This window comes from Rattus rattus, chromosome 17, assembly GCF_011064425.1.
Source record: "Rattus rattus isolate New Zealand chromosome 17, Rrattus_CSIRO_v1, whole genome shotgun sequence".
Taxonomy (NCBI): domain Eukaryota; kingdom Metazoa; phylum Chordata; class Mammalia; order Rodentia; family Muridae; genus Rattus; species Rattus rattus.
In genome coordinates this window covers 24254497-24274944 of record NC_046170.1, presented here as the reverse complement: position 1 = coordinate 24274944, position 20448 = coordinate 24254497, and the positions used below count along the sequence as shown (strand labels likewise).

Below are 20448 nucleotides of genomic sequence, written 5' to 3'. Positions count from 1 at the left end.
ACCCTGGTCCTGTACTTTTAGTATGATTTCCAACATTATGTATTGCTGTTACATATCTGTATGTGTAGAAGGGATGTTTAATTTGAATCATCAATTTGACTGGCTTAAATACTGAGGCCGTTTAGAAGAGTTTCCCTTACGCATGTCTGGGTAGGCATTTCCAAAGAGGACTGACTAGGGTGGGAGGAGAAACAGCCCTAAATGTAAGTGGCCCAAACCCAAAGGCTAAATAGAAATGAAAGAAGCCATTCGGCCAGGAGACCCCATTGGCCACGCTTGGCTCTTCCTTTCTGATCCGCCATAGTGGGTAGAGCAGCCGCCACGATGAAGATTTTTATGAAGACCCTTACAGGGAAGACCATCACGCTCCAGGTTGAACCCTCAGGCACTACAGAAAATGTCAAGACCAACATCCAGGATAAGGAAGGAATTCCTCCTGAGGAGCAGAGGTTGGTCTTTGTTGGTGAGCAGCGGGAAGATGGCTGTACTTTGTCTGACTACAACATTCAAAAGGAGGCCACGCTCCATCTCGGGCTGAGACTTCGTGGTGGTGCTAAGGAAAGGAAGAAGTCTTACCCCACCCCCCAAGAAGAGGAAGCATAAGAGGAAAAAGATTAAGTTGGCTGTGCTGAAATACTATAAGGTGGATGAAAATGGCAAAATCAGCCGACTTCGTCAGGAATGTCCTTCTGATGAACATGGTGCTGGAGTTGTCATGGGTAGCCACTTTGACAGGCATTACTGTGGCAAGCGTTGTCTGACTTATTGCTTCAACAAGTCAGAAGACAAGTAGTTGCGTATGAGTTAATAAAAAGGAGGAACTGAAAGAAAAGTGAAAGAAGACATTTGGTCTAATAAATGTGAACTAGAATCCTCTTGCCTCTATGACCATGACTGGTCCAGCTCTGATGGTTGCCCACAATTTATTATGGCATAATAAAGTTGTTTTCCCTAAATTGATTTTTGTTAGATATTTGGGAGAAAGGGAATTAATATAAAAGATACATTTTTATTGCTACTATTGACAGTGTAGCACTTAAACTGTTTGGAAATCTTTTACTTATACCATCCATATTCTCAAAGAATAATCTTTTAAACTCATTTTTTATTGTGATTTAAGACAGGTACAGGTACCTCAACTTGAGGTGGTATAAACTTCACGGTGTTATTATAATCCTTGTATTTTTATTCTAGCTCAAAGAGCTCACTGATATTTAAAAAATGTATTGCTTAACATCATTAACCAAATGATAACAAAAGAAGCCTTCTCAAATTAGTTGCAAATATGAAAGTTTAGAACACTAATTTCAATATATCCATAAAAATAAAAACTAGGGAAGAGAAAGAAGAGCTTATAATTTTGTCTCCATTCAGACATTGCACAAAATCAAAGTTTTTCTTAAAAGAAGATATGTTTAAGGATTATTTTTGCCCCCTTGTCCCGGAAGTCAGTACTTAGAAATACTGAAATGCAAGAGTAAGAATAAATGCTATTTTGGGTAAGTCCACAAATTCTCACACAGCCCAGGTTGAGACCTTGACTTCTTGTAGCCAGACTCCAGGACTTAAATGTCTGCTGTCCATGTGCCTGCTCTGCCCATGCCCCCTCCTTCCATGTAACCTGCACGGTGGAGAGTGAGTGCAGATACTGCTGATGTTTCTGGCCTGTATGCTGCTTTATCTCCTTTTCTCACCACCTAGAAGATGTTATCTTGCCACTTAGGTTGGCTATCTTGAGACACACATGCATGCACACGTGCACACATACACATCGCCAGTCTTCCACAGCGATGGGCACTCTGCACTGGGTAAACAGCTTTTGCACTATGTTCTACAATAGGCTCAGAGCACAGGCATCAAGTGACTGCAGATCAAAAGTCCAGAAACTGTAAACTCAAACAAACCTTTCCTCCCATAAGCTGCTTCCCTGCAGGTATTTTTAGTAGCTAAGAAAAGGTGACTAATGCAGTGACCAAGACAGGGAGAGCAGATTCAGGATGATTTCAAGGAGGTCACTGAGGAACTTTCGTCCTCTTTCCACCAATGACAGAAATGTGCTTTTGTTCAATAGCATCTATAATTTTAAAGATGGTTTTAAAGGAAGAAAGGAATTAATTCCCAATGCCAACTTTCTTATCTGTGCTCTGGTATCATTTAACATGGCCCCAGATTTCTGGGAATTGACCTCCAAAGCAACATTTACTGCTCTTCCTTAAGATTAATAGAATGTTTTAGATTGGAAAAACCAGAAACAATATCTTATTTTGTCCCATTATATTTAGCCATAGAAGACGATGCCATCGAATTGGCATTTTTACTTGTTTTTCTCTCCTCATTCAGAGACACTCTGTCTTTCATGATCACAGAATCATGGAAGTGAAATGATTTCATTCCAAAGGCAAATGGTTGCTTTTAATGATTCTCCATCTTCATGATTCTGACCAAGCAGAACAGCACACAGAGTGTCACAAAGGGGCCCCTGAGAAAGCTCCCTCCTGTACCAGGCAGAAGGGCACACTAGCTGCTAGACTCATTTTAATATAGAAACCACTGGGTAGTTGAATGATGCTGGGGTAGCTGCCTCTACTAAAATACTCTAAGCCTTCAAGGTATGTTCAGTATTTCAACACTGTGACACAATGTCATCTATGGAGTTCACACCCAAGAACCACAAAATCAGGTTAGAAAAACAAATCACAAAATCTCAACATTTTAAACAGATGTGTGATTTTGTGTTTGTCCATTTTATAGCTATCATGGCTTTCAAGTAAGCCATGATCTGTAGACGAGAAATGCCTTTAAGACATGACTTTACAATACTGCATGACTTTAAAATACCACATATGAGATATTTTATTGAAACGGAAGTGCAATGGCCACTTCTGAGCTTGAGCATCCAGGCACATAATGATAAAGACTTTTTTGATTTGTTTTCTTGGAGACAGGCCTTCTTTGTGGAACTCTATAGACGAGGCTGGCCTCAAACTCGGAGATCGACCTGTTCTGCCTCTGGCGTGCTGGGCTGAGACTTTTGAAATGGTTTTACAATGTAACCAAACAGTAGGCAATAGCTCTTCTGTGTATTCCTAGACAAAGCACCCTACAAGCTAGCCGCTAGCCATACACTAATAGTAAGATCTAGACCTCAGTACTGAGTTGCATAGCCATGTTCGAGTATCTGAAACATACATGTTGCTAGCTGTTGAAAGACACAGAATGAAAAAGTGGATTGGCAGAGAGTGCTACTAGACAGTGCCATGAGACGATTATGATAAAATGTCTGGCAAATGAATGAATCCATGAATGCTTGCCTTAGCTGATGATCAAAAACCCACGAAGGCACTCATTTCCATGTAAAGCCTGGGCAAGGCTCATTCCTCATCACAGCCCTTCATGGCCTCTTATCTGAAGCCTCCATGGTCTTTAGTCTGTTAATTTCTTCACACAACACAATGAAGAAAGAGAATCCATAAAATTTTGGAAAGTGCCTATAGTTTTGTAATTTAAAGTGTCATAAAATATAGAAGTAACCTAGAATAGCCCGTGGCACCCAAGCTGACCACAGAACTCTTTAAATTACATCTACACATCTCAAAGCCATACACCACACCTGGCTAAGATGAAAAGGGTGGGCAGCACTGGGTGCTGGCGAGGAGATGATGGGAAAGGAATCACTGTCGGTGGGACAACAGCCATTTCCTCTAAGATTTCCCATATGTGTGCTCCAAGATCCAAGGACACTTAGTCTCAAAGGTATTAACTGGGGAAAATGAGACGATGCAGACAGAAAGACTTGTGCTAGAAAGTCATTCAAAGAAGCTGCTTCTCAACAACGAACGAGTGATAGCCTCAGGTTTAGGTGACGAGTATTACATCATAAATATATAACACAGTCAAATATTTAAAACACAATGTTAAGTGTAAGAACATAACACATATGATCTCATTTACTTGAAGCTCTAGGGCACCCCAACTACATATATAACCCACAAAGCTAAACAAACCCTACTGGGATGGGTTAGGGGACTTTATTGAATCAATTGGAGGATGTTGGCTTTAACCAAATAAAGGAAAGGCATATAATAAGAACGAATTAACTGCTATTTACTTCCCTTTTATAGAAAAGGCACAGTTAACTTAGAAATCATTAAAGGGAAATTGCTCTGGAGTTTGACAATATGATCGAATGATTGATGTGCATGTCTCAGAGCAGACAACAGAGTGCTCTCTGCAAGCGGCACCTCCCTTTTTAGTCTGTTTGTGCTCCTTCACTATCAGTGCCGGGATGCCGAGTACAAGGCGAACAGTCTACTTACTGTCCAGCAGAGGGGCACAAACACTTGTGCATCCACTGCCTTACAAAACCCAAAGCTTCCCTCTGTCTGCTTCACTGCTAATGAGCACACAATATGTAGCTAGCTTTCGATATTATTTTCCATATCCTGTACTTCTTGAGTGGCCAATGAATGGATAGTGAAAATTGTCCTAGTTTGCAAACTAATGGGAAAACATCAGCAAAGTACTTTAGCCTCTTCAGGATGCCAGAAAGTTCCATTATATATGCACTGAAAAGGGTAAGGAAGAGGTTAGCCATGGTCCATTTAAGTTATGCACATTTTAGCTTCATGTTTTCTGCTTTTATTTACTTATCTACGTGTTAGTGTGTATGGATGTGAGTGTGTGTGTGTGTGTGTGTGTGTGTGTGTGTGAGTGTGTGTGAGTTCTTATATACCTGTGTGAGCATATATACACATGGGGTCCAGAGAGCAACCTTGGGTGCCAGTCACCTCATTTTTTGGGAACTGAATTTGGAGCTCATCATATTTGCTAGCTACTGGCAGGGTTCCAGGATCTGCCTGCCTCTGCCTCTGCAATGCTGGCATTACAATTGTATGCCACTGCACATAGGTTTTAGGGCTTGAACCCCGGTCTTCCCGCTTGCACTGGAAGAATTTTACTGAATGAAGCTCTTTTTGTTGGAGACCATATATCTTTTAGATCCATGGAGAAATTGAAATGTCTCTCCTCCATTGCCTTCTGTGTAGAGCAGTCTTTTAACGCCAGGGAGAAAGTGAAGGAGTACCAGTACAAGCAGCCATTCAGAGGCAGAGAAAGGGGATTTCCCAACAGGTTGTGACCTGAGGGGACTCAGCAATGCTGCACTTCCTGGGCCTCTCCATGTGGGAAGGCAGTCACACAGCACCATACTTGAGGACTGAACACAGGCCACAGTACCAGCATCTCCCTTCCCCAGACACTCCTCACCCCAAAATCACACCTTATGAAATTCCTCTGAAAACCTCCATAATTAAAAAAAACAAACAAACCGGGGTTGGGGATTTAGCTCAGTGGTAGAGCGCTTGCCTAGCAAGCTCAAGGCCCTAGGTTCGGTCCTCAACTCCCCCGCCAAAAAAAAAAAAAAAAAAAAAAAAAAAAAAAAACCCCAAAAACCAAAAACCCACAACTGTTTTGGGAAAACCTTTAGAACAGTCTTCTGCAGTTCACACGAAGCACCTCTTTTTTCTGGTGCAAGCTTTCATTCCCATGATCCGGGAGGTAGACATAGGAAGACCATGAGTGTGAGGCTAGGGTGTGCTGTTCCCAGAGAGGACACTTCCATGACTGAGCAGAACTAAGAAAGTGGAGCTTTTGTGGGGAAGTTTCAGAACTTAGGAATGGAAAAGTGTGACCATCCCCCAGGAGCATGAATTTTCATCGTGGAAGCGTGCCCTGCTCCAGCAGCTTTTACTGCATACATCAAATGAGCAACTGCTCTCCCAGTTCTTGAGCAAGGGCACCATAGAAAGGACTCTGCAGCCAGACTTGAGAAAGATAAAAGTTGATTCTATTTTAAAAATGAAACAGTGCATGACCATTGTCTGGCCAGCAATGCCTGACGTTGAGCTGAGTCATGTTTGTCTACAGAACACTTCATAGCTCATGGGCTTGCTTCCATGAATTGGATTTTTCCCTTCCACATTGCTCAGTGTTCTACACAATCTTACCCAGATTTTCAGCAATGCTATTGGAATAAACCAAGCAGTTACCCAGTAAAGAAACAAGAAGTAACTAACATTCTATTTGAGGTTCAACATAGTCTCTGCTTACACAGTACTATGCATGCCTTAGCTCTTTTAAGCTCCCTTGGAAGATGCCTTGCTGTATTCCTTTATAGAGCTGGCCCCAAACTCTCTACATACTGAGGACGATCCTCCTGTCTCTGCCTGCTGGGTGCTGGGATTATAGGTACGTGCCTCTCCATACCTGGTTTGCAAAAAGCTGGGGATCGAACCCCAGGCTTGTCCATGCTAAGCAAATACCCTAGTCATTGAGGGGCTCCATGTGTATTTCATCTTTTCCAGCTGAATGACTTTCTCAAATACATAAATCAAACCATTGATCCTATGTCTGAGTATGTCTGTCAAGTCCTTTCTTCCAATTTAGTCTAAAATTCAAAATACTAAAAATACAAACTAGATGTTTTTTTTCTGGTTTAGTAAACCAGAACTTCATTTGTATAGCCTGATTCTGAGATATGATGGACACAAAGCCCTGAAGTTTGAATTCTGTCTGTGCAAATGCAATACGATTCACTTCCAACCTCTCAGTTGTGGATGAGGAAGGAGAATATTAACTACTTCAATTAAGGAAACATATTCATATGAATAATATTAATGTGCCAGTGAATTATGACAAATGATTTTCAAATGAATCCTATGGAGTTAATGTAAAATGTCATCCCATAAATATGTATACAGCATTAAAATGGTTTATAGGAATATAACTTATGAGGCAAACAAGACAAAAGAGGAAAAGCTGAAGGAATAAGCCCACGGCTAAGAAATAAGAGTTATTTACAGCAACTAACTTCTTCTTCTTTTGTTGTTCTGAGATAGGGCTTCTCTATGTAGCCCTGGCTGTCCTGAAACTCGCTCTGTAGACCAGGCTGGCCTCCAACTCAGAGATCTGCCTGCCTCTGCCTTCCAAGCGCTGGGATTAAATGCGTGCACCACCATGCCTAGTTTACTTATTCATTTTAAATTTTTTATGTGCACAGTGCCAGAATTATATATGTATTCTGTGCACTACCTGTGTGTCTAGTACCCACAGAGGCCAGAAGAAGGTCTTAGATCCCCTGGGACTTGAGTTAGTTGCAGATGGTGGTAAGCGTCCACATAGGTGCTGGGAACCAAACCCTGGTCCTTTGGAAAAGCAGTTGGTGCTCTTAACCACTAAGTCGGCTATCCAGCTCTGATCTGTGACTTCTTTTAATAGATTAATGGATTAAATGTGAGAGCTTAAGTAATAGGACTCTTCCTTAATTTGTACCCCAGCATATTAACTTCATATAAGACAGATAGTAATATGAATACTTTTATGACAGTTTAGAATTGTCAAATTGATTTTTTTGTTATTTCTTTCTTCCTAATAAGAAACATCACATTTAACCACCAAAAAAGTTAATAATTGTATTACATTAGATTACGGAAAAACACAAAGGATAAAATGTAGTGAAGAAAATGACAGTTACTGTTCAAGGAGTTTTTCCAAATTAAGGTTTTTCTAAGATTCCCTCTTGAATCTGCTGTTTTTTGACAACTGCAGATCTAACTTATTATGTTCCACAGTAATGATTTAAAGAATCCCGTCACTCATTCTTTATGGTGTTTTTATTATCGAGGTTTATAATTTCTAGCACAACTGCCCAGGTTCACAGGTAGATCAGATATGCTTGGCCAGCAGCAAGGACCAGATGGGGACTCAGAAGAGCATGATAGATATCTTCAGGACAATGGCTCACAATACCTTTTATTTGTAACTCATGAGACTTTGTATTTCATGAATGTTTTTATATGCAAACAACACTAGCCAAAAAGGAGTGGATCTTCACAAAGGCTCAGGTTTAAATGTCTAACATACAAATTGCTGTGGAGACTGAACCGACGCTGTGGGGGAAGTAGAGCAGTGCTCCTAGGGAACACGGAGACCAAAGTCTGGAGTGGCAAGAGACAGCAGCGGCAGTGCGTCCTCGGGAAGGCGCTTCCGAAGAGCACTGTGTTCTGGAAGACTGTGCATGGGGAAGGAGTGAGTATAAGCTCAAGGTCTGCTTCAAAGAGAAAAAAAAGAATCCAGCTGAATATACTCAAAAAGAAAGGGAACCTAATAATGGACTAATCAGAGAGGGCAGGAGACGGAGGAAACCACAAAGGTAGCAGTCAACATGCTGGGGGCACTCCCCATAGGGTGTTCTAGGCTCTGCTTCTGTGGTTTGGGGATACAGTGCCCATCATGAAGAATAGTGAATAAAGTTGTCATTGATTATGTTAATTAGAACTGGAAGCGATGTTAAGTTCATGCCCAGGTGTCACAGGGACTTGTGTCTGGCACCGTCTGAGAACTGGGGACAAGAGGCCAGTCCATGTTTTCTAGAAAAGAACAAATGTAAACACAAGCAAATATAAATAAATACAAGCACATTGGAGAAATCAAGTTTGGAATTTATGCTCTTTATTCTATGGGGAAAGAGTACTGAAAAATGAAAAGATATCTAAATGAATGTAGGAATATGCGGGGAAGTCACAGATCTGAATCAGACCAATTCCCACTAAAATCCACTGGCACATAAAGCTGATCTAGATATTACAGAAAACTGAATGACCAACACAGAAAACTAATATATCACACTCTTGCCACCAGAAGAGGGGAGAGCATCACCTTTCTAATTACCGTGTGCTGGGAAAGCAATATCTAGTCAGAGAACAACCATGTGAGTCTGTGAAAGCATTATGCTTACAACCAAAGTCTTAACAATTACATATTGACAGCTTATCCCATAGTTTTGTCCTTAAGTCCAAAATCTAGTAAGTTATACCTATGCCCCTGATAGAAGGATGCGGGACTTTTATGAACAAGAATAGACTGGAAACCTTCCTATTACGCTTTTCAATTTAAGGCCTTCAAACGGGAATAGAGACGGTCCAGGCTCACACTGGCATGAGTTGAAAGGCCATGTGCGAGCCTAGTCATTTAACTCCTTATTTAATCCCTTCACACAGTAACTCTAAGGCTCAGAGAATGTGGTAAGTGAGCATTCGATGACAATAGCCCCTCATCTCCCACAGGGTGGGAGCCCAGCTCCAGTGTGGCTGTTGTAGAAGGTGGTGAAACCTTTAGGAGAGTGAGTCTCCTGAGTGTTTGCTTATCGGTGCTGCTGCCCTCGAAGGGATTAAGAAGTTCTTGTGTGACCGGTTAGTTCTCGGCAAATGGCTCTTAGGATAAGCAAGCAGACCCTGAGTGGCTCTCTGAGTGGATCTTATGACAACATTCTATCTTACCAAGCTCTTTCCTCTCACTAAGAACCCATTCTCCACAGGTCTGCAGAGCCCACACCATTGGCCTATCTCATTTTGAGCTGTTAGCCTTCAAAACTTCGAGAATTTTGCTGTGGCAACAGGTAGTTGACTAATACAATACTTTGCTTACCATTGGTACTAATATATACGTGGAGGGGTTGAATAAATGAGCAACAATGTCTCTCTCTCCAGGGAACTTTTACAAGGGGTAGTAATAACATGAGTCACAAGGCTTCAAAATACGAAATTTGTCCTTTAATAGAAGGACAATAATATGAGCTGATAAAAGTGAGAAAGCAGAAGAGTGGATTTGGCGGGGAAGAAGGGGATGATCACAAAGTGAGATATGGGGATTATGAGAGTTAATCTTCACTGTCAACAGGACAGGATTTAGAATCACCATAGAAACACACCTTTGGATCTTTCAGTGAGGCCTTTCTAGAAAAGTTTAACTGAGGAGGAATACCCACACTGAATGTAGGGGGCACTACCCATGAGTTGGGGTTCTAACCCGAATAAACAGAAAGCAAGCTAACATCAACACTCGCCTCTGCCTGCCTTCTGCCTGTGATTGTATGTATGCCTCACTTCTGCTCTGATGGACTGCGCTCTGAAAGCCAGCTCCCGTGGAAGTCCTTACTCCCTTGAGGTGCTAAAGTCATGCATTTGGTCCCAGCCATGAGAAAAGAAGCTAATAGAGATGGAGGGGGAAGGGGTCAAAGAGAGCAAAGAGTACAGACCAATGCCTTAATGGTACCCTCTACTCTGTTTGGAAATTTAAAAAAAGATTTAGAAAGAGCATGATACTAAAAATAAATAATAATGTAAAAATGGCATATAGAAAAGTACCTTTTTATTCTACTCGCAAAACTCTAGGGCTTTATAAACCCAAATGACACCACATGGACCATCGTACTTTTAGTCTACACTGAGCTTGAGGTCTTTAAGTGTTACCAGATCTACGACCCAGCTCTCGGAAACTAGGTACACTTCCACTTCCTTCTGAGGTCCTGTACTTCTCAGACTTGTCGCTGGGACTCCTGGCCACTCCATCTGGTTGCTCTAGGGCTTCTGTTCATGCTCTTGATGGCCTTATCCACACTATTCTTACAGCCTTGCAGCTTATATCTCTACACCAAATCTCTCTTCAGATTATTGACTCCATTGCCTACCCCCAACATCTACTTAAAATCTACTAATGTCTTAAATGTCCAACAGGCATCCCAAAGTTAACACTCCACAAAACTATGTTCCTTCCTGCACATCCACAGCAATGCCTTCAGATAATTAAGTGCTGCCAGTATGTTCTAGTTACTCAAGAACGGGTCTTGGGGTCATCAGCTCCCTTGCTCCACATGGGCAAATCTAGCCAAGCTTACTGTTAATCGCGGATGTGACATGTCTCACCACCACCATTTCAACCACCACTGTCCTAGTGGTCACTAGGTAAACTGCTGTAATGTTACCGTTACAGGTTTCTGTGCCTTGGTCCTTGTCTGGGAGAATCTCACAGTAGATGCAATAATCTTGTGGTATATGATTTACACATCACTCATTTGGAATACATGAAACGTTAGAACAGTCTAGTTCATATTAATGTCCCACATCATAAAACCTTATTAATTATCTCACTGCTCCTTAGACGATCCGCTCATTTAACTGGACATGCTCGCTCTGGAATGTGTAGATAACTGCTTACAACAGTAGCATCTGATACCCAATGCTCATTCTGCTTGGATGGCTCTTCGCATGGATGCTGTAAGCACACTGGAACCTGGGTCCATCTTTTCTCTTTGAGTTCCGTCCAATAGCCTCCTCCTCCACACTCTGGCCACCATGTGTGGTCTTAGCAGAGGCCTGCGATGGGACCCACTAACTGTACCCCAAACCCTCCAACCTGTGAGCCAGAAGAAACATTTCTTGCTTGTAAGACTATTATCTCCAATATTTTGTTACAGTAACAGAAAACATATTGTATTCATCCCTTCTTGACCTCTTTGTGAAGGTGGCTCGATTGCCAGCGTTTCAGCTGAGTAACCAATCACTCTGAGAGTCCTCCATCTACTAAGCAACTACTCGGGGAGTCTTCTCTGACTCCCTGTAACAACAGTATCTTGAATAAGCAGCACATACACACAAACCTCCACAAACATCTTCCATCATGCACACATCATACACAACAGATATAGTCGAGCATGTGCACACCACATGCACATGCTCCAACATATACTCACAGCGCACATATGCTCCATCATGAATGCACAAGTAAACATAGACACATTTTAGCACCTACACATCCCATCCATGCCCATACATAGACATATACATGCTGGCAGCCCCCCCCCATATAAACTATTCTCCCTCAAGTCAGCAATACCTATTTCCTATTTCTATCTCATTTTTTGGTATTAAAATTAAAATTACTTCCTTTAATGCATGTTTAGCTGTTTTATTTGTCCCACTGTGGTGTAGTGAAGATTGCTTGTATTAGCTTATAGAAGGCAACTCTTCAATTTTTCAGAAATTTTGCAAATTGCTCATTAATGTAACGCTATCATTAAAAATAATCAAGTTTCCAATTAACTATAACAACAAAAGGCAGTGCACATATAAAACACATAATTTCCCAATTAGTCCTCTGATGATAACATTGTGGACATTAACTGAACCAGTGTGAGGGGCACGGAGTTAAAGTCTTCCCAACTTTGTATTCGAGAGCATCACCTCTGTAGCTTGAGATGGGGTGTGGTGGGAATATTTACAATGTGGAAATGAGCAAACAGGAGAAAGAGGGCTTTCTGTTCCTCTAGAGTCCTGTCTTGAACAGCGGAAACAGTTTCCAGCATCGGCAAGACTCACCTCTGCTGCCTTCCTGAGTACAGTACAGTGACCAGCCGTGTGTTGGCACAGACATTCTAATAAGGCGAAAAATCAATCTCTCCAAAAGCCACTTGCAGAAGTCTAATGCGAAGGAGCTGCAAAGATGGAGCCCATTCTCGTTTTATAAAACACATGGTTTCATGCAAAACTCTCCCTATTAAATAATGCCACTCTAATTCAAATAAATGTCTCATAAAATGATGATTCAACTACAGCTGGCATCTATCCAAACAAATAATCAAACATTCTACGTTGATTCTTTCTTCTCTCAGAGTTCTGTTTAGTTTTACAGTTGAGCAAATTTGCAAAAGGCTGTATGTGTGTGTTGGAAAGCATATGTCTTTAGCTAAAGATCAGTTGCACAATTAAATATTGCTGATGATAAAAATGGTTTTTTCTTATTTTGATAGCATTTCACCTTTGAACTACAGGAGGCTATAAACACAGACAACAAATGCATCATTACCCCACAACAAATAAAATCAATGCCTTCTCAAAACAAGAAATAGCAAGCGGTCTTCTTAATTACTTGTTTAAATGATCTGGGATGTTTTTTATTATCAGCTGAACGGAATCACCATACACACTAAAATGAGATAAAACATGATGGTTAATTTACTCAAGATATGAAACATTTCAGACTTCAGAAAGTCTGTGGGCTACAATCCAATGACATTTATCTTCTGAGCACAAAGCAGATTTCTTGAAATCTTTCAAAACACACACACAGAGGGAGACACATGTTCATGCACACACACTCACACATACACAAAGGGAGGGGGAGGGAGAAAGAGAGAGGGAGGGGGAGATAGGGGGAGGGGGAGAGAGGGGGAGGGAGAGGGGGAAAAGGAGGGAAGGAAGGAGGTAGGGGGAGGTAGGGTTTTTCAAGGATATTTGCTTATAAATTTAAACCTATTTCACTCTTCAAATTTTGGTGTTATGAAAGTACGTTTAAATTAGCCACTAACTTTCCTATGTGAAAAAGTTTACCTGGTGTGTGACAGTAAGATTTTGCTGAGGTCCCTCACAGTCTTTTGTATGATTACATAATACTTCATTAACGTTTCAGAAAAGCTAAGGCAGCTAACGAAACATTGTATGTATTAGCAAAAGTACTCATAGCAAATGCTGAAATCTGAGGGATGTGGAAGATGTTACTGGCCCGTCTTTCAAAAAGGAAGAAACTGAATGTCACCAACTTATCCAGGCTACACAGGTGTGAGGGGAGAGTATGCCCCAGAGTTTGGCTGAGTCATCCATCTGTTCTTTCCATTAAACATCTGAGATTCCGAATGGTTTTTATTGTCATGTTTCAAACATCATTTGTTTAGCAGTTTGTTCTGCCCTTACATACTTTAACTTGGCTTCCCGGCTCCTGTATGTGATACAGTGTACTTTAGGCTGCATTCTCTCATTAAGTTTCACAGTGAAAACTAAGACCCCCCATCTCACAGTAAGCCTTTCTTGCAAGCTTGGGTTTTCCAAGTTTATACCTGAAGCTAAGACGATCTGTACTAAGTAATACCTTCCTAGGAGGAAAGCATGTAACAGGAGGGTCTCCTTTGCAGAAGCCGTTCCAAACTCTCTTTGAAAGAAAAGGTATATCTGTACAATGATATATTTATTTTATTAATTGTGTGTAGGTGTATATGTCTATAGGTAGGCATTTACAGGTATGTACATATCCCCACACAGGCTAGAAGAGAGGGTCAGATCCCCTTAAGCCGAGATTTCAGGCAGTTGTGAGCCATCTGATGTGGGTGCTAGGAACTGAACTTCATCCTCTGTAAGAGGACTCAGCAGCAAGGGCTGAATCAGCTCCTGGGCTTTGAGAAGGTTTTATAGTCAGTCAAAGCTGGTGAGTGTTGCTGTAATTCCAAGTCTGGCCAAGAAATTACAAAGTGTCTAAGAGTAGCTAAGAATTCATGCCAAACTGGGAGTGGTGTGCTTTTAATCCCAGCACCCAGGAGGCTGAGGCAAGTGGATCTCTGTGAGTTCGAGGTCAGCCTGGTCTACAATGTGAGTTCCAAGACAACCAAACCTACACAGTGAAACCATATCTCAAGAAAGCAAGGGAGGAAAGAGGGAGGGGCAAGGGAGGGAGGAAGGGAGGGAGGGACGGAGGGAAGGGAGAGAAGGAGGGAAGAATAGCTACACTTTGAAGAAATGATAAAAGGACTGTGTGGGGAGGGGAAATCCTCAAAAGTATGACTACCACATGGTCTGAGGTAGTTATGGATGAAGAGTGACAGGGAGACCGAGCACTCAGCTTTCCACCAGAAATCAAGTTTTCAAGGCAAGGATACAGTTTTTAGAGTAGTAATCACCTGGTGGCTACTCTGTTTTGTGAAAAGCCCCATCACTTTCCCAGACAGCGCTTAAGATACAAAGAGTGTTTGCGCTTAATAACTTTTTTCAGTATCAATTACAGGAGAGGATTTCTAGAATTACTGTACATATAACTTTATGGCCATTCTGCCACTAAGTGGGCTTTGTAGAATACAATTTTATTTCCTATTTCTACTTTACAACTTATACAGCAATGAAACTTAAATACTTAAAGTCTTTACTTAATATGGCATTTTAATAAAATACTATGAAGCTCCAGGCCTGTCCATATTTAAATATGTTAATAACAACCACTCACAAAGTTTTATAATTTGTTAGGCACCATAACTCCTTTTTAAATACTCAGCATCTACATCTGTTCTGTGTTGGAAACTAATATCTAACTTTTAACAGGCCAGCAGAGTTCAAGGGCAAGGATTCTAAGGCTTCCTGTTATAACTCACTATTAATAATATTATAATATTAATATTATACTAGTAACTACTATAAATTCAATATCTTTTATTACACCAAAATGAATTATCATACCACAGTCATATCCTCACATCAAAGGGACATGTGAGGTAATTACACAGGTAACTTTAACACAGCAAATGCTATGAGAGTTTTGCACCATGAAATGAAACTTTGTAAAATCTACACGAAATTAAAGTCCCAACACTGAAGACAACTCTGCAAACATTACACAATAAATGACAATTATGAACTTTTCATGTGCACTCTTGATTATCTATAATCCAGGCAAATAGAAGTTTTAAATAACCAGTGTTTTGACAGTATCAAAGTTGCTATGAGAATTTATTTTTAAAGCCAGCTTTTGCAGTATGTCACGGGCCCAGAATAGTTTGGGCCAGCATGCCACCTCCTCCCACATGGAGGGCGCACTGCTCAGTCACTCTGATCTGCCAATTAGACACAACTTCCAATAGACTTTTCCTAGGACTGACTGGACCCAGCCTTGGTTACTCATTAATTCCATGGCAAACCACAGGGCTCTCGGTGGCTTGAAGCTGTCACCATCACATGTCCACCTGTCATGCAAAGTGATCTGTGGTGTCACCTGGCAAGTTGTCCACCATGGTAAGTAGTTCTCTTAGAATCCCTCACTATACATGCATATAACATTATGCTCCTAAATAAAACTTGAAGCAGATAAAAATAAACATTTCTGGAAAACTCTGAGCCCCCAGTTTCTACCCACTAATAAGGAAGTTGCTTCCCTAATAAGTAATGTTACTTCTCAGGATACTCTGGGTAAGGGGGCTCCACATTTACATTATTATAACAATCAGGATTTTTACTGTTTTAGAGTTTTGACCACATAAATCATTTTACATAAACAGAAGAACCTAACTATGAACAGCACAATAAAATCATTTTTCTTAGCTGACATAATATGTCCCAGTCTAAGAACTTCAGTATGATATTAGAAAACTAACTTACACGAAAATCTTTAAAAATTTCAGTGCCTCCATGAGAAATAACTATCATTTAAATAATTATTGTATATTACTTCCATCTGTAGTCTAATGACAAAATCCCTCATGGTCAGGAATAGCGACAAAACTTGCCTTCCATAGTGCTGCAAATAGCGCAGATGAAACATATTTTTAAGAACTCTTAAGGTTGTTGGCTTCTAAGGCTTCCTGTCCATAAGACAGTGTGGCAGTCTTAAGTATATAAGCACCAGATGCTGGTACACTCAGTTTTATAAAACAAACAATACTGGACATAAAAGGATGGTGATGAACCGATATGGCAAGGATGTTGGCTTCTATACTCTTACCAACTCTCAGCCATACAGTAAAAAGTTGACAAAGAGATTGCAGAATTAAACTGCACTGTAGACCAAAATGGACTTAACATATATAGAATAGATAAAGAATATACATTCTATAATAATAGTCCATAGCATTCTCTGCAAAATTTATTACACTTTAGACAAGAAAACAAGTCTTAACAAATATAAAAGAAAATAATTTCTTATACCTTAGCAGGTTGTACAACAAAATGGATACTCAGTATCATAGAAGCTACAGAAACCACATACACATACATGGATACTGATCAATACAATTTTGAACGATCAGAAGGTCATTAAATAAATTAGGAAGAAATTTTTAAAATCCTAAGAATCAAATGAACACTAAGGAAAGACTTACCAGAATTTTTGGAATACAACAAGGTGGTTTTAGCAGGGAAGTTTTTAGCTGTAAATGCTAACATAAAACTAAACAAAAAAACCAAAACAACTCAGAAATACCTTGAATCAACAACATAAATATATAACAAGATCTTAGGAAAAGCCCCAAATCAATAGACAGAAAGAAATTATAAAGGTCAGGGAAGAAATTAATAAAATAGAAAATAAAAAAACAGTACAAAGAATCCACGGAACAAAGGGTTAGTTCTTTAAAATGATATGACCGAAAAGTTCTGAGTCAAGCTAACTAGAAAAAAAATGTAGAAAAGACTCAATATTTAATAAAATTAGAAGTAAAAAAAATTGTTACACAAGATACCAATAAAACCCAAAGGATAATTTAGGAATATCTGTAATGAAAACTATGGCAAGTCTGGAAAAATGCAAACATTTCTAGATATATATGACCTTCAAGAATTAACAAGGAAAAGCTCAAGACTAGGCAGGTTCACTGTTAAATTCTACCAGATGTTTAAAGAGGGATGTTCACCAAATTATCCCAGAGAATAGGAAAGGAAGAAATGCCACCAGACACACTTTATGAAAACGTATTATCCCCTTACCAAAACAAGGTAAGGATAGAACAATAAAGGCAAACCACTGGTCGATTTCGGTGATGACCACGGACGTCCAATAACATCTTTGTAAACTCAATCAAACGGCACATTAGAAAGATTAGACTGCACGATCCAGTTGCTTCCTTTCTGGGGTTATGAGGATAGTTCAGCATACACACATCAATACATGTAAGAAAGCGTCTAGACAGACTCCAAAAGAGCCCAGTGTCTCAGCAGAAGAGGAAAGGGCTCTTTGTAAATTTCCTGATAAAAGTCCAGATGACATAGGCATAGAAAGAATATACATTAATGCAGTGAAGCTGTAACTGACAGAACTGTGGCCAGTGTTACATTCAATGGGGAAAAATAAGAAAAGCAAAACTGGGAGAAGGGTTCTCTTCCCCATCTTACTCAGGATGATGCTGTTGTCTTAGAGGGATAAGACAAGGAAAGACAAGGGATAAAAAGATGAAAGGCAAGGTAAAATTATCCTTATTTTGAGATAACAAAAGCAGAAGACCTAGAAGATCGACTAGAAAAGTCTTAGATATAATAAATATTTTGAGTAAAGTAATAGGGTACAATTTCGACATACACAAATCAGGAACTTCTTACATACACTAGTGAACTTGCTCAGAAATAAATCAGGGGAAAAGATATGAGTCTAACCTTAAGCATAAAACTAATCAAGGAGGCAAAAAACTTTTACCACAAAAACTTTTACAATATGAAGATATTAGAAGAAAAAAACCTACCATATTCATGGATAAACAGACTTAATCTTGTAGAACTATTATATTACCAAAAGTGTAGATACAGGTTTAATGCAATGCGCACACATGCGCACATAAGTGTGTGTGTGTGTGTGTGTGTGTGTGTGTGTACAGCATATCTTCTTTATCCATCTACCCATCCATAGACAACTACTATTTATTTCTATATCTTGTATATTGTAAATAATACTACCACCTCAGTGGCCTTAGAGAATATCAAAATATCATGAACATTCTACACACAACTAAGGAAGGAAAAAAAAAACCCTAAAATTCATTCAGAAGCAAATAATAACCCTGAATAGCCAAAGGAATCCTAAAACAGAAAGAGTACTAGAAACATCAAAAATACTTGGTTTCAAACTATACTACAAAACCACAGTAACAAGAACAGTATGGCAGTCACTACAAACACATAGACCAATAGAATGAAATAAAGGACATGGAAGCGCACAGGGCTGCAGCCACCTGAATTTCAACAATAGTGCCAAAGCACACTTTGGAGAAAAGAGAACCTGTTTAATAAGCAGTGCTAGGAAAACTGGAAGCACCAGAAGCTGGATGAAATTGGATCCCCATTTCTCACTCTACAAAACCAATCAAAAGGAATCAAAGACCTAAATGTAAGATCTAAAAATGTAAAGTTATTAGAGAAAACATCAGAAAAATATTTCAAGATACTCTGGGCTGTATCCGTCACTTTCTGTTGCTATGACAAAACACCGTAGTTAAAAGTCTCTTATGGAAGAAAGGTTTATTTTGGCTTCCAGTTCCACAGAGCTGCCCATCCATGTTTAATGCAGTATTGTTGACAGGAGCCAAGAGTCAGCTTGTGTAGATGCCTACCAATAGGCGACAAGACAAATAAAATGTGGTGATACACACAATGAAGTTTTTATTCAGTCATGGAGAAGACTCAAACTATGACATCTGCAGGGCCTAGATGGGAGATTGTTATGGTAAGTAAATTAAGCCAGACTCAGAAAGACAAATACCATGTGTTACCTCAGATTAGACCTTACACTAAAGGAAAAGCTGCTTGGCAGAATAACCGGTATGCTTCCCTCTGTAATGGACTGTACCTTTAAATTATGAAGAAAAATATTATTTCAAATATTGTTCAAACTATGAATTAAATAAACTCTTCTGTAATTTGCTTTTGATAGGCATTTTGTCACAGAGCCAAGTGTATTTCACTACTTCCCTCATTCCCTCCCTCCCTCCATCTATATATCTTATCTCTATCTCTATCTCTATCTCTATCTCTATCTCTATCTCTATCTGTCTGTCTGTCTATCTATCTATCTATCTATCTATCTATCTATCTATCTATCTATCTATCTATGATAGAGCAGTGGTTCTCAACCTGTGGAAAACATAGATATTTACATTATGATTCATAATAGTAGCAAAATTACAATTATAAAGTAACAATGAAAGTAATTTCATGGTTGGGGATTACCACAACATGAAGAATTGTATTAGAGAGTCTTAAACTTCCTAATGCTGTGACCCTTTAATATGGTAATTTTGTTCCTGTTATGAATCACAATGTAAATATCTATGTTTTCCAATGGTTGCTCAGACTCCAAAGGGGTCGTGACCCACGGGTTGAGAACCACACACCTAGTGGGTTGGGAAGATGGATGTATGAAAGTTGGGGAAACTCCTTCTATTTCTTGCCCTTCCTCCCTCTCTCTCTCCCTTCCTCCCTTCCTCCTTCTCTCCTTCCTCTATACTTTATGTTGGTCTGCCTCAAATCAGAGGCAACTTGCAGCTAGAGGCTGGACACAGAACTTAGAGATACTGCACAAAATCTGACTGTTGTCCCCTGACAGTGGGATTCCTTCACATGTAATTTTCATCTGTCATCTGTGCTAACTCTGTTCACTGAGTCATATTAATCATTGTCATCGTGAAAAATACACTTGATCTGCAACTTATAATTCAACCACAATAGGAGTTCAAAACACAGGGTTACTGGACCTAGAATGAGATGCAAATCTCATAGGTTTCTTGACGAAAACTGTGCATTTTTCAAAGAATCTTTATGGGAAGCTTTGAGTTGTCATGGGTAGGTATCCACTGTGAGATGACGGCTGTACACAGTGTCAGGTGATCCAGGGAAGTGACCTGCTGCTACCCAAGATCTTTATTGTTTTAGAATGTAACTTGGCAATCATTAAACACTGGGGATATTCAAGGTTCTTCCTTTTTCCTTCCTTTCCCTTTCTCTCCTACCTTCTTTTCTCCCCTTCCCTCTCTCTCCCTACCTTCCTTGAAGGAGTTTACTTATTGTTGTTGGATTTTAGACTTATTTTCACTATATAGTC

General features: G+C 39.8%; 1 protein-coding gene and 1 pseudogene across 5 annotated transcripts in view; one reads left to right on the top strand and one right to left on the bottom strand.

The window, feature by feature from the left end:
• The window catches only part of Nr3c2 (nuclear receptor subfamily 3 group C member 2), a 338093-nt gene that overhangs the window by 193241 nt on the left and 124404 nt on the right, over window positions 1–20448 (bottom strand). The window lies entirely within an intron of this gene.
• On the top strand, window positions 325–793 carry LOC116886714 (annotated as a pseudogene).